The sequence below is a fragment of the Paroedura picta genome, chromosome 10, assembly GCF_049243985.1.
Source record: "Paroedura picta isolate Pp20150507F chromosome 10, Ppicta_v3.0, whole genome shotgun sequence".
Classification (NCBI taxonomy): Eukaryota; Metazoa; Chordata; class Lepidosauria; order Squamata; family Gekkonidae; genus Paroedura; species Paroedura picta.
This window is the reverse complement of record NC_135378.1, coordinates 60,465,155-60,477,289: the sequence shown is the minus strand read 5'-3', so window position 1 is coordinate 60,477,289 and position 12,135 is coordinate 60,465,155.

Sequence of the window (12,135 nt, the reverse complement as noted above, 5' to 3'; positions counted from 1 at the left end):
TGTTTGTGGATTGCTTTGGGTGGCTTTTTAAAACGGTTGTGTTTAAACAACAACCCAAACAGTTTTGCTGCATGCCTCAGCCATAGGCATTCTGCAGTGCTCTAGCCACTACTTTGGGAGCTTGCTGTGTGGTTCAGGTTGTATGCTTGCTCCTTTTTCACTATTTTCTGCTCTTGTCCACAGAGACACAGATGCCTGGGACGGTGGTCCTCGAGTCCCCTGCAGCAGTAGCAGAGGACAGTGATTCTGGGGCGTCCACAAATGTTGGTAAGTATCAGTTGCAATAAGGGGGGGGGGGTTTAACTGCTTTGTGCTTTTCTGTTTGTGCAGAGCAGCAGCACTGCCAAGAGACAGAAGAGAGTCCCTCAACGTTGCTGCTTTAGGGTTTGAAGCTTGCTTTGCCACACTTTGGTCCTAAATCATGTTCTTTTTTCCCTTTTTTCAGATTTTATACCCGGGACACAGGAGGAGGAGGAGCGTGGGGTGGCTGGACCTCCTGCCCTGCGCAGGCGGATACAGATACAAGATGGTGAGCGTGCATGAACTGTTCCTTTCGAGCCATGGCTGCAGGGCAATGTCTGTGTGCAATAACTGTGTGCTTCCTTTTCATTTTTGTGCTCCCCTGGCATTGTTCTGAGTCTTGGTTTAACATGTAAGCAAGAAAGGCCACCATGGGCAAACAAACAATAACCATGTGCTCCCCTGGCATTGTTCTGAGTCTTGGTTTAATATGTAACCAAGAAAGGCCACCATGGGCAAACAAACAATAACCATGTGCTCCCCTGGCATTGTTCTGAGTCTTGGTTTAACAATATGTAACCAAGAAAGGCCACCATGTGCACCAGGGTGGGTTTTGACTGTCTCGTTGTTACTAACAGTTCTGTTTCTCTTTTTTTGCCAACAGAGGTCCTTTCAGAAGACGACGAGCCAGCTGGCTCACCACCCAGGGGCGCTCTCCCGGCTGAGGAGAGGCTGGCCAGGGAACGCGGCAGGCTGCGGCGCGTCTCCGTCCTGACTAGTGTGGGAGAAAGGATCCTGGAGCACTGCCAGGAGGAGTCCAGGCGTGCCGCTGCTGCAGACCAGGCGATGCTCTCCCTCGTGGCCCAGGAGGGCAAAAAATTCCGTGCCATCCTTAGAGACTCGAACAACTCACTACGCGAAAGCGTGGAGGAAGTTCGAATGATAAGGAGGCTGATGGAGAGGGCGGTCGCGGTTATGGAGGCGGCCACCCCTCCTCAGATTACAGTGCACGTCCCCCCCCCAACCCACACCCCCCCCACCACCTCCAGCACCCACCCCACCCCCCCACCACCTCCAGCACCCACCCCACCCACCCCCTCTCAGAATGCCGCGACCCAAACGAGAAGGAGGACTGTTCTCGGGAAGAGAGTTGTTAAACCCGCGGACAAGTTCTCCCCCTCCTAGTTTGGGCCATTTTGTCTGTTTATCTGTGTTTGCTGTTGTCTGTTCAATAAAGTTTATGTTTTTGACTCTGTCTCTGTGTACCCTCTCTAGTGATTGTGCCTATTCTGGCACCGTTGTGTGGGTTGGAGGTTGGAGGGTGTTTTAAAGGTTTAAGGTGTTTTAGGAGTTTGGGGTGAAAGGTGTGCGAGTGTAAGGAGTCACACTGGAGTCTTTTTCAGGAAATTTACAACAACATTTTATTTTCAGAAACAGTTCAACAGGGGAAAAAAACAAGGGAATGTAACTTGGACCCCCCCACCACCACCACCACCCTCCAAGAAAGCCAACTTTTTTTTAACAAATTCAAATATTTAACAGGGATAGAAAAATGGGCAAAGTAACTGGGAACCCCCCCAACACCCCCCACCCCAAAACACAAAAAGAAAACAAAACTTAGGTCCCACCGCTCCCCTCCCCAGCCCCTTCCAGCTCCCTCACTCTCCTGCACAACCGTCCCATGGTCCCCCGCACTTTGCGGCGGAAGAGGTCTTCGTCCTCCTTCTTCTTAACTGTGTGGGGAGGGAGAAAAAGTACACATTAGTGCCAGACATATTTTCCAATTTTTTTAGTTTACATGCATACACTTTTTGGTGGCCTTAGCCACAGTGTGAGAAGAGTTGGGCAGTGGGGAACATAACCTACGTTCTTCCGCCTCCCTCTGCTGCCTTTGCTGCTCTAACTCCCCTTTCAGGTCTGCCACTTCAGCCTCTAAGGCAGTCACCCTGGCCTCCATGGCACGCAGCCTTGCCTCCATAGTTTCTGCTATAGAAATCAAACAAAGAATTTAATAGCACTTCAAATGGAAGCATCACAGCAGGCTCCCATATTGCTCCATGGGGGAACACACACATGGGTCTCCCGCACAGACATAAAACTCTCACCTGCAGCCTGTCCTGAGGTGGAAGGTCCCTCTTCCTCCCCCTCCTCAAGCTCAGGTGCTTTTGCCATCTTGGATGGTGATTGTGTGGCTGGGCAAAGAAAAAGAGAAATCATAATTAAAAGCACACAAACCAGAGATGAAACACAGCTGGTAGACACACCACAGTTAGAGTCAAAGCGCATAACCAAAGTGGTTCTACACAGTACTGGCGGGCTAAGTCAGAGGGGGTTGACAGCATCTAAGTACTTTCTCGAATTTCATTGGGGACAGTAGGGGAAAGAGGCAGCTAGTCATGCCATGCATGTTTAAGGGCAAAACACAACGAGGGCAGCACTTACCCATATGCCTCCTCATTTCCAGGGGGGGCTTCCCAGCCTTCTCCCATATTTTCACCATCTGGTCGTGGAAGACCGTCCTCCCGCTTGGCTGCGGGACCCCCCCCCCCCACTGTTCCAGACTGTTGAGGAAGTCCAGCTTCACTCGCTTAAATTTTGTCCGGACCTGCTCCCAGGTCCGGACATAGCCCCTCTCCCTCAGCTTTGATGCCAACACCAGGTAAGCACCCTTGGTGTGGCAGTGGGTGCTGGCCATAAGGCGGCCAACACTTTTCGATTGGAGCACCAGCTCCAGAAGTGCCTCAGCCTCGGCGCGCTGCCAGAAGGAGCCCTTCCGTGGCTTCGGCATCTTCGGAATGACGGTTAGGGAACGAACGTACGTTGCTCCGATCGACCACCCCTATTTTAAATGTATCAAAGCTGCCCACCAATAAAATTATTCCTTGGAACATAAGTGGATTGATCCTCCGGTTTGACAGGGGTCGCCAATACTTCCTGGCTACCCGCCTCCCCGAACTTTCCCCGTTCAGCGCTTCCGTATTGTGTGTGTCAATTTCAGTGGGGAGTTAGCATTTAGGGCTGTCAAAGTGCTTTTGGACCAGAGAATCCCCGTTTTTTTGCTGGCAAAGTACACAAACCGCACAAGACAAGGTTAAACAAAGAACACAAAACTTTATTCAACAACAGAGTGGGAAAAACAATTAAACACGCCTCCTGTTTCTGTAGATGTGGGTGGCTATGGCGTCCCGAACCTTGCACCCCTCAGCATAGATCCTTTTTCTCCTTGCTTCAGGGATGTCTTGAGTGTCCTCAAGGACCACAGGATCAGGTTCATCCACAGGGAAGGGGATGTTATGTCCCTTGTCCTCGCATATGTTGTGCAAAATGACACACGCGATGATCAGCGGAGTCACATTGTCTATATGCACATGGAGTCGGGACATCAGGCAACGGAACCGGGACTTCAGACGTCCAAAGGCATGCTCCACTACATTCCTTGCCCGGGAGTGACTGAGGTTGTAGTGGCTCTGCACGTCTGTCCTTGGCCGCTTGTAGGGAGTCATGAGCCAGCGTCGTAATGGGTAGGCTCCGTCACCGAGCACCAACGCCGGCACACGCACGCCCTCAATGGTGGCGGTGGGGTTTCCTGGAACAAAGACCCCTTCGTCCATGGCTTTCCTGAGGTTCGATTCCCTGAAAACAAGGGCATCATGCCTCCTGCCACTCCACCCCACCTCGGCATCGATAAACCGGCCGGAGAAGTCCACAGTTCCTTGCAGGAGAACAGAACAAAATTCCTTCCTGTTACCGTACTCCTTTATGCTTCCCCCGGGGGCACGGATAGGGATGTGGCTTCCATCGACGGCCGCAAAACAATGCGGGAATCCAAGCCTGGCAAACCCGTCCATACTCTGGAATAAGGGAAAGAAAAGAATATAAGCCATGGCATGTCAGCGTGGGGTGTATCGCGTCTTCGTTGCTGACCTGTCAAACAAGAAAAAAAATTTAAAGGGCAAAGGGGATCGAATGACACTCACCGCTCCAAGCCGGTCTCCGAGGCACACGACTTTGCTGAACAATTCCGCCTCCATGGCGAGGCAGAACTCCTTAAGGATATCGCCAACCGTAGTGACTCCGAGTCCGAATTGCTGGGCTACTGTCCGGAAGTACTGAGGGGTTGCCAAGTACCACAATGCGACCGCCACCCTTTTTTCCACTGGCACGGGGCGCCGCATGCCAGTGACTTGCCTCTCCATGCGTCCACGTAGAGCCTCCACGAGCTCAAAAAATGTCCCCCTAGACATTCTAAAGTTGGCAATCCAGTGGTCATCATCCCAGCGAGCCCACACAAAATTTTCCCACCAGTCAGAGGATCTTTCGTCCGCCCAGAACCGGGGGGGGAACCGGACCTCTGCCAGAGCTTGCCAGTGCCTCTTTGCCGCCATGGTTGCCCGTTGAGAACGTCTTGTGCTGCTGGTCATCGCTCTGGCAATACGTTCTCGGTATTCCTCTGAAGCAGCCCTCCTATGCTGCACAGTGGTGCGGATACGCTGGACCACCGCAATCATCTGAGCCAACAATTGAACAATAATCCTCTCCATTTCAACGTTAACCTGTGCTGCGGGCAGTAGGCTACGCAAACAAAGAGAGGCCGACCGCGTGTCTGCCCAGGTGCATATAAGCAGGTAACCTGTGGGCGTGTACTGTGGGCGGGGATTAACCTTTCAAACATATCAATGCATCAACCTCTGGTTCATAGAAAACAATAGAAAACACGTTCCAAGGGCGCAAATGATTTGACGATAACGCGTTGCTACGGGTTTTCCTGGGTTTTTTTAAAAAAAAGGGAACCCCGACAAGTCCGGCTTTAGGGTCGAGGTCAAAGGTGTGCCCGCAGTTTGATTGACGGGCACGGGAGGCCAGAAGCGCTAAAAAGGGACCTCCTTTGTAGCGAAAAGACGGAGAACCGGAAGCCTGTGGGTTACGAAAGTGACGAGAAGTGAAAGTGCTAAATTCCGCAAAAACCGCAGCTGTGCGTTACGGGCACAGCTAGTTACATTTCGCTAGTTGAAGTAGCGATTTCGCTAACAGCAACCAAATAGCAACTTTGAGCTCTGTGCGAAATGGCCCTAAGAAAGCCCTAATATCACTGCTTGATGAGAACAGCTTTTTTCAGTGCTGTGGTGAGCTCAAGGTCACCCAGTTGGCTGCATGTAGGGGAGCGGGGAATCAAACCTCACTCGCCAGATTGAAACCTGCTGCTCTTAACAAGTACACCAAGCGGGCTGCAAGACAGCAAGATGCTAATGGAGTAAAATAGTTGTGACCTGCACAACCACACACATTTTGGGAGAAGCAGAAAAAAAACATGACACTGCTGTGTACTTTTGGCATACATGTCATATGCACATTCTTAGATTTACAACCTCAGGAAAGGTACTATATAGGGAATGTTTCATACAAAATGCTCCAAAATCAAACAAGGATTAAGTATAATGCTTGGCTAGAAAACAGCATATATTGTAGATATAAGACAGGATCAATTCCCCAATAAGTTGTAAAGTAGATGACAAGATAATTAACCTAGCAGCTCTGGTATTCACAAGCATGCAGTAAACAAGATGTACGATCTGAAGATCAAACATGTATTTGAGAAAACTCCAATGCACTTGATGAAAAAAATAACATTCTAAAAATTTCTGCAAGCCCAGATGGTTATTACAAGCTAACTTAAAACCTAGCAGTAAGAATTCTAAACCCCCTTGGACAGTGAACTTTCAATTATAACTAAGTAATTACAACTGAACTCTCAAGCAAGAAAGCACAACTCATTTTGAATGCCAGTTTTATTATAAACCCTGTTGCCAGCAAACCACAGCTCATCCAATTGAAAAAACCTAAACTGCTATCTGTATATTTGCAAAGTACTCTGCTGTTGCCTCCTGGGAATGCCAAATTATGAGCTCTATAGACAAGGGGGAAAACAAATGTGGAAGACCTACTGGGATCAAGCATTACAGATACAGAAATGTGCAGGGCCAGGTGTAGTCAAACTACGGCCTTCTAGATGTCCATGGACTACAATTCCCATGAGCCCCTGCCAGCAAACGCTGGCAGGGGCTCATGGGAACTGTAGTCCATGGACATCTGGAGGGCCGCAGTTTGACTACCCCTGGCCAGTGTTGCAGAATATGTGTATTGCAGAATAATAGCAGAAAACATGGTTTGAAGCAGCACACGTATTAAAGCACCTCTATGATTGGGGAAGTAATGTTATACTGATAAGAAGCTCCACCATGGTCCTTTTGAAATAATATGAGGAAACACACTTGCAAGCCCCATTCCCTTGGGCTCCAGAATTGTGGAAAAATCCAGGGTTGTCTCGGGTCTTTTCCCAGAAGTTTTACTACCTTTCCTTTTCCCCCTATTTATGGAGGGTTTTTTCTACTTCTCCCAGGGTAGTAGCTGCTGCTATCTACAAATCTAAACAAGTATCTTACACTAGAAGGATTTGGATTTCCAGCAATCTGTACTGCACTGCTGTTTATACATTTCTCACAGCTGCTGCATCTCACACCTTACTTGTTGTACCTACAATGGAGATGATCTATTGCACTTTTGCAATTTTGCACTTCAAGGATAGAGAGCTAACTATAAGCCCCCACCCATTATTATTCTTTGAACAACATGATTGGCTCAGGCATAGTATGGGCACAATTATCAGGCTGTGAGCGCTCAGAGAATAAGAAAATGTAAAAAGAGTGCACACAGAGAGGCATCAGGCTAAGCAAACTTAAAAACAAAAGGCAAAAATGTGCCATCTTCTTTGATTTCTCATTTGACATAGCCACAGGATATTGTTTTTAGGAAAGGCTGCTACAGCAATTTAAAACTCCTCCATTACCTCCATTCTCTGGTTTAGTGGTTACTCCCCTTTATTCCTTGATGTGGTCAAGCTAGAGTCCTGATGTAAAATTTAGCACTTCATGGTTTGAAGTAAGAATTCAAGAGACCAGAAGCTTATTTCAGAACAGAAGCTTCCTTCTTGTGTCCTGAGAATTTATAGTCTTCCCTGGAGGGGAGAGTTCCCTCTCTCCTTGAGTTTGTTCCTTTATTCCTGACCCAAACGGAAGAAATTCTATCTACCCTTTTGGCTTTCCCAGTGTGTATTCCTAGATGTGACCGTCTAAGGTGTTAGATGGTAAACTTTTTGTTTTACTCCAACCAGATCTATCTACATGCTCCGTGTTTGAGAGAGAGAAGCACTATCTCCTGTAGTTTCCCCTTTGCCAGTCTTTTAGCCTCTGGAGGATGTGTGGATAGCAGTCCCAATTATGACTATATTGAGGGTGGAATTCTATATTGAGGGAATTCTAGGGTGGAGAACATTTCTCCACACATGTGGTTGCCATTTGGTGTGATGCAGGCAAAAGGCCTCCATGTATTTGGAACATCCTAGGTAGCATATACCACTGTTATTGAAGTCATAATACATTTGGTTGTAATCTCTGAAAAGGATTCACATGCTTAAGAATTTTTCCCCTAACCCTATTTCAACATATCACTATGATGATGTATGAAGTAACTTGAATACTAAAAAAAAAAAAACCCTTCCTAAATGTTAAAGAGGAGGAGGATCTAAATCAACGTCTTGAACAGAAGAGCACCAGTGTTTGTGCATGTATTTAATCGTATGCAAAGACACAGGAAAATCTACTGAAAACTTGCAAAAAAACCAATGATACAATAAAAGAAAGCAAATATTTAGTATATTAACAATCCCTACACATTCCATGTTACTTTCAACCAAGGGAAAAACAAGTAAGGGATGGGAGCATTCAGGGGAGTGGAGACGGGGAGGGGGGGGGAAGTATCATGCCTGTTTTTTCCATTGTGACTAGTGAAGCCGGGTTGTTTTTTGCTTGGAGCTTACAAAAATGGTCACACAAACTGGTCCTGCTCCTCTGTTTGCTGAATACTCTGCTAGGTCAGCTGCCAGCTCTCCTAGTCGCAGTTTGAATCTAAATGTCCCTAAGCTTCACTGCCTTAACCATGTCTGCTTTGTCCTTTGTTAACTTTGCCATTCTTTTCCTCTCTCTGACCTCACTTCGTACTGACCTTGGCGTGAATCCTCTGGCCTGATCAAGGACTCCTAATGACTCTAACTGTGCAGATGGCCCCCTTTGTGTGAATGTGTCTTCTGATTTCTTGGCTGATTTAACTTCATGCTTATTTAACTCAGCATAAATTGTTCGCAAGTATTTAACATTTTCTGGCTTCTCTGCCTCTGTTGAGAGAGATTGAGTTCAACTGCCAGTACTTCACTCTGATGTGAGAACAGTAGGATCAGGTCTTTGTATGCAAGATATTCTGTTTGACGGCTCTTTGCATCCTGGCATGGTGGTACTCTATGGAAAAGAAAAACGTCATGGGAGCTAATGTAGTGCTTCCCAGTTCCATCTCTCTGTCAGAACAAGCACAGAAACTGATCATAGACTATTTCATGCATTGGAGTACCAGGAGGTGAAAACATGGAGTGATAATACAAATGTTCAAGATGATCTCTTGTCAAACTGGGAGATCTGAACATTGTCATGATGATCCAATTTGAAGTAACCCTCAGTCATGTTATATCAGCATGTCAGCCATAATCTCATGTTGCTCACTGGTAATCTGCAGATCCATCGTAATGGATCAACAGCCTCTCAGTGCTGCTCACACAATATACGCAAGGCTATTCCTAAGGAGGTGTTCCAGTTTTGTGGAATGACACAAGGAAAGCTTTTGGGCAAATCAACCCAGAAGGGAAATATATGCTTTCTGCAGTGGAACCATATCATTGAAAAGTTGGAGGCCAGCACAAAATATGAACACAAAGGATATTTTGCTCTATTTCAGTAACAGGGAGACGTAAACAGCATGTCAAGGGATAGAAACAGAAACTAGATATTTGTGGCTTAGATGTCCCAACCAAACAAAGTAGGATTAACTTTCAGCTCAGTCAACCACTGAGGAAGTCCCTTGAAGGATAAAAGAGTACTTTGACAAAGTGGGATGCTTAACTGATCATCAGACCTGCTTTGTCACTTTCATCTTAGCAGTACACAGAAGAGACCAAACTTCCGTGCCAGCCCTTGGCATGAGCACCAGGCACTGAAAGAAAGGGAGTCAGTCAGCCTGAGGACAAAAGGGGAAACAGTTAAGGACTGCAGCCAGCTCTGCAAAAACAAAGTAGCTGGCAAGAGAGTGACAAGGAAGAGGCTTGTGCCTGTCTGCCACAATGAACAGCTACAGCAGAATCATAAACCTGAAAGCTCTTACCAGGGAGGGCTGCCGGCAAAGTGGAATAATAATTTTTAAAAAACACTTCCAATTACTGCTTGAGGCAGTTCTCTTAATCTGTAGAACTCCTGACAGAATGTCTATTCAATCTTCACCCAATGTATTCTGCCTAATGGGAACCTTATTGTGTTTGACACTGAGGGTAATTACCTCATGAGAATTTTTCATAGGAGAGGAACGAACGCTTTAATTTTCTGCAGGTGTCTTGGACACACTCTCCGCCCAAAAGAATGAGGTGCACATTCTTGATTTGCAGCAGTGCTTTCGGAATAGGATGGTTCACGCTTGAGAGAAATGTGTTTATCGTGTCCATCAGGGGAAACAGCATAACTTATTATTTGTCCATCATAGGAGCATGAGCCAAGAAATCTCTCCGACAAAACTCCATGAAAAATGTCAACAATAGCCACTTAGTTACTAGGAGAACTTCACTGTTCATCCTTTTCAGCCAGGAGGAATTCTCCTTGTTCCATTAGCACCAGTTTCTTTATTGCTGAATCCTGTCATTTAAAGGTAATCAGCTACGACCAGTGCTAATTGTTGCCGTTCACTGTATTAATTACTGGAAAGAGGAATAAGTATTAAAAACTCTAGAACTATAACATAATAGTCAGATACATGCCAATAAAAGAGAAAAATTTTAACGAACTTTCTAAGAAAGGGACCCATAAAAAAGGTTATTTTTAAGCATTTTTAAGATGCTTAATATATATTCCAGGATAAAGTAATAGCTGCTGAAGAAGAAGAAGGATTGGTTCTTATATGCCACTTTTCTCTACCAGAAGGAAATTGCTTATAATCATCTTCCCTTTCCTCTTTACACCCTGTGAGGTCAGTGAGGCTGAAACCTTATATTACAAGATTTTCCTGGTATTATAATGAACAAAATGTAAAATAAAGCAAATATTGAAATTTTAAATCAAGTTAGTACTCTTTGGTTGTTTTTTCAGTTATAGTTGAAGAAACTACAAAGTATATATATATATATTACTATTTAGTTGAGGAGGAACTTTGAGGGCAGATTTATATCAGAGATCAAGACACAGATTTACATGGCAGCTTAGAAGTCAAAGGGTCAATAGCCACAACATATCATGTCAATATACTGCAGGAGGGCTGAGCTTTGGGTTCTCTCCTGATAGGACAATTGTCTGTTGATAACAAACTGTAGCCTGGCTGATATCAAGGAGGGCTCAGGGAAATCAATACAGGTTCTATTCTACCCCTTTCCTCTTCCAAGATTGCCACTGGCCTGCTGGCATCTTGAAGCATATGTTCACAGTACCTTCAAAAAATCTTTGCTGACTTAAGAGTTGCAAGTGCACCATTAAAAGCCTACAACAATAATGCTCTTGTACATGTGAAACTTGCCTTTCCTTCAAGTAATTATATGTGTCCAGCAATTGGAGTGGGTGAGACTGGGGTGGTGAATTCCTTGTTTGGGATGGCGCTTCCTCCCTTCCTCTTTCTGGCACTGCTCTTCCTCTCTCAGGTGTAGGGTGAAGGCATGTATTACAGGAACCCAGTCCTTCCCAAAAGCCTCAGAAACCAAGTAGAGAGGCTCTAGCCCACTCTTTTGCTTCCCTATTAAACTTTAACATCCACAGCTTTCTCATTTTTCGGTCAAGTAGCAGTCCTTTGATATACCAAGGATCCCATGCTATCCAAAGTGGGATACAAGCACTGTAACTGATATTGTTTTAGAATTTCACAGAGCTGGTGTTTTGTTGATCTCTGCTTCAAGAGATGGTTCTGTTCTCTATATTTCATATATTTTCATCTAAAGGTAACGTTGGCTCCAACTTGAAGGAATTTCTATTAATTTCTTCTAGGCTGTTGCTTTGATATATGATTCTGTTTGTGTTTGTTTAGGAATATGTTATGTAATTTTATCTTTGCATTGGACTAGTATAATAAATATTCCATAGAACTAATGATTTCCCCTTTACATTTTAGTTAAGAAGTTCTGTTTTGTTTTGAGAATTCTTTTGGAAATCCACACAAATGTTCTTTATACTCTCTGGTCTGACCTGCATCAGGTTTGAATCTCTAAAGTTTGCATTTGGTATATTTAGGGACACCAGACCAACCCCAAGTGGGGAGCCTTCTGCTTTGGGTACAGTTGGTTGGGGGGGGGTTTCTCCCCAAATACGGAAGAGCATGGAAATTAAACATGGCAAACCTACATGACCTGGAAGAAATGTAGGCATGTTGGAGATGTCCGTGGCAACACTCTGGTTTGGGGGCAAAAATATATGGTAGAAATGAATTATACCATTAAAGTTTCACCCCCAAATCAGAGCATCATACCCCCTCCCCAGTGTTCCTAAATGCCAGGGTCCACGGGGTCTGTCTGGTGCTTCTTATCCGCCACAGTGCCCAGAGCTAGAAGACTGCTGAAGGAATGGCACTTTCTCTGGAGGTAGCATCTCAGAACGGAGCAGGTTAGGATTTTTTCCTCTTTCTCTCACTCCTGGGTTCAGGGTAGTTCCTTCACTACTCCTGAACCCCGCCTCCTCACTGAAGCCAACCTTCTCAGTTAAGTAGCCTTCCTCCCCTGAGCCTTTAAAGAAAGATCCCACCCTTCCGGGACTCCATGTCCTGCCTCGGACG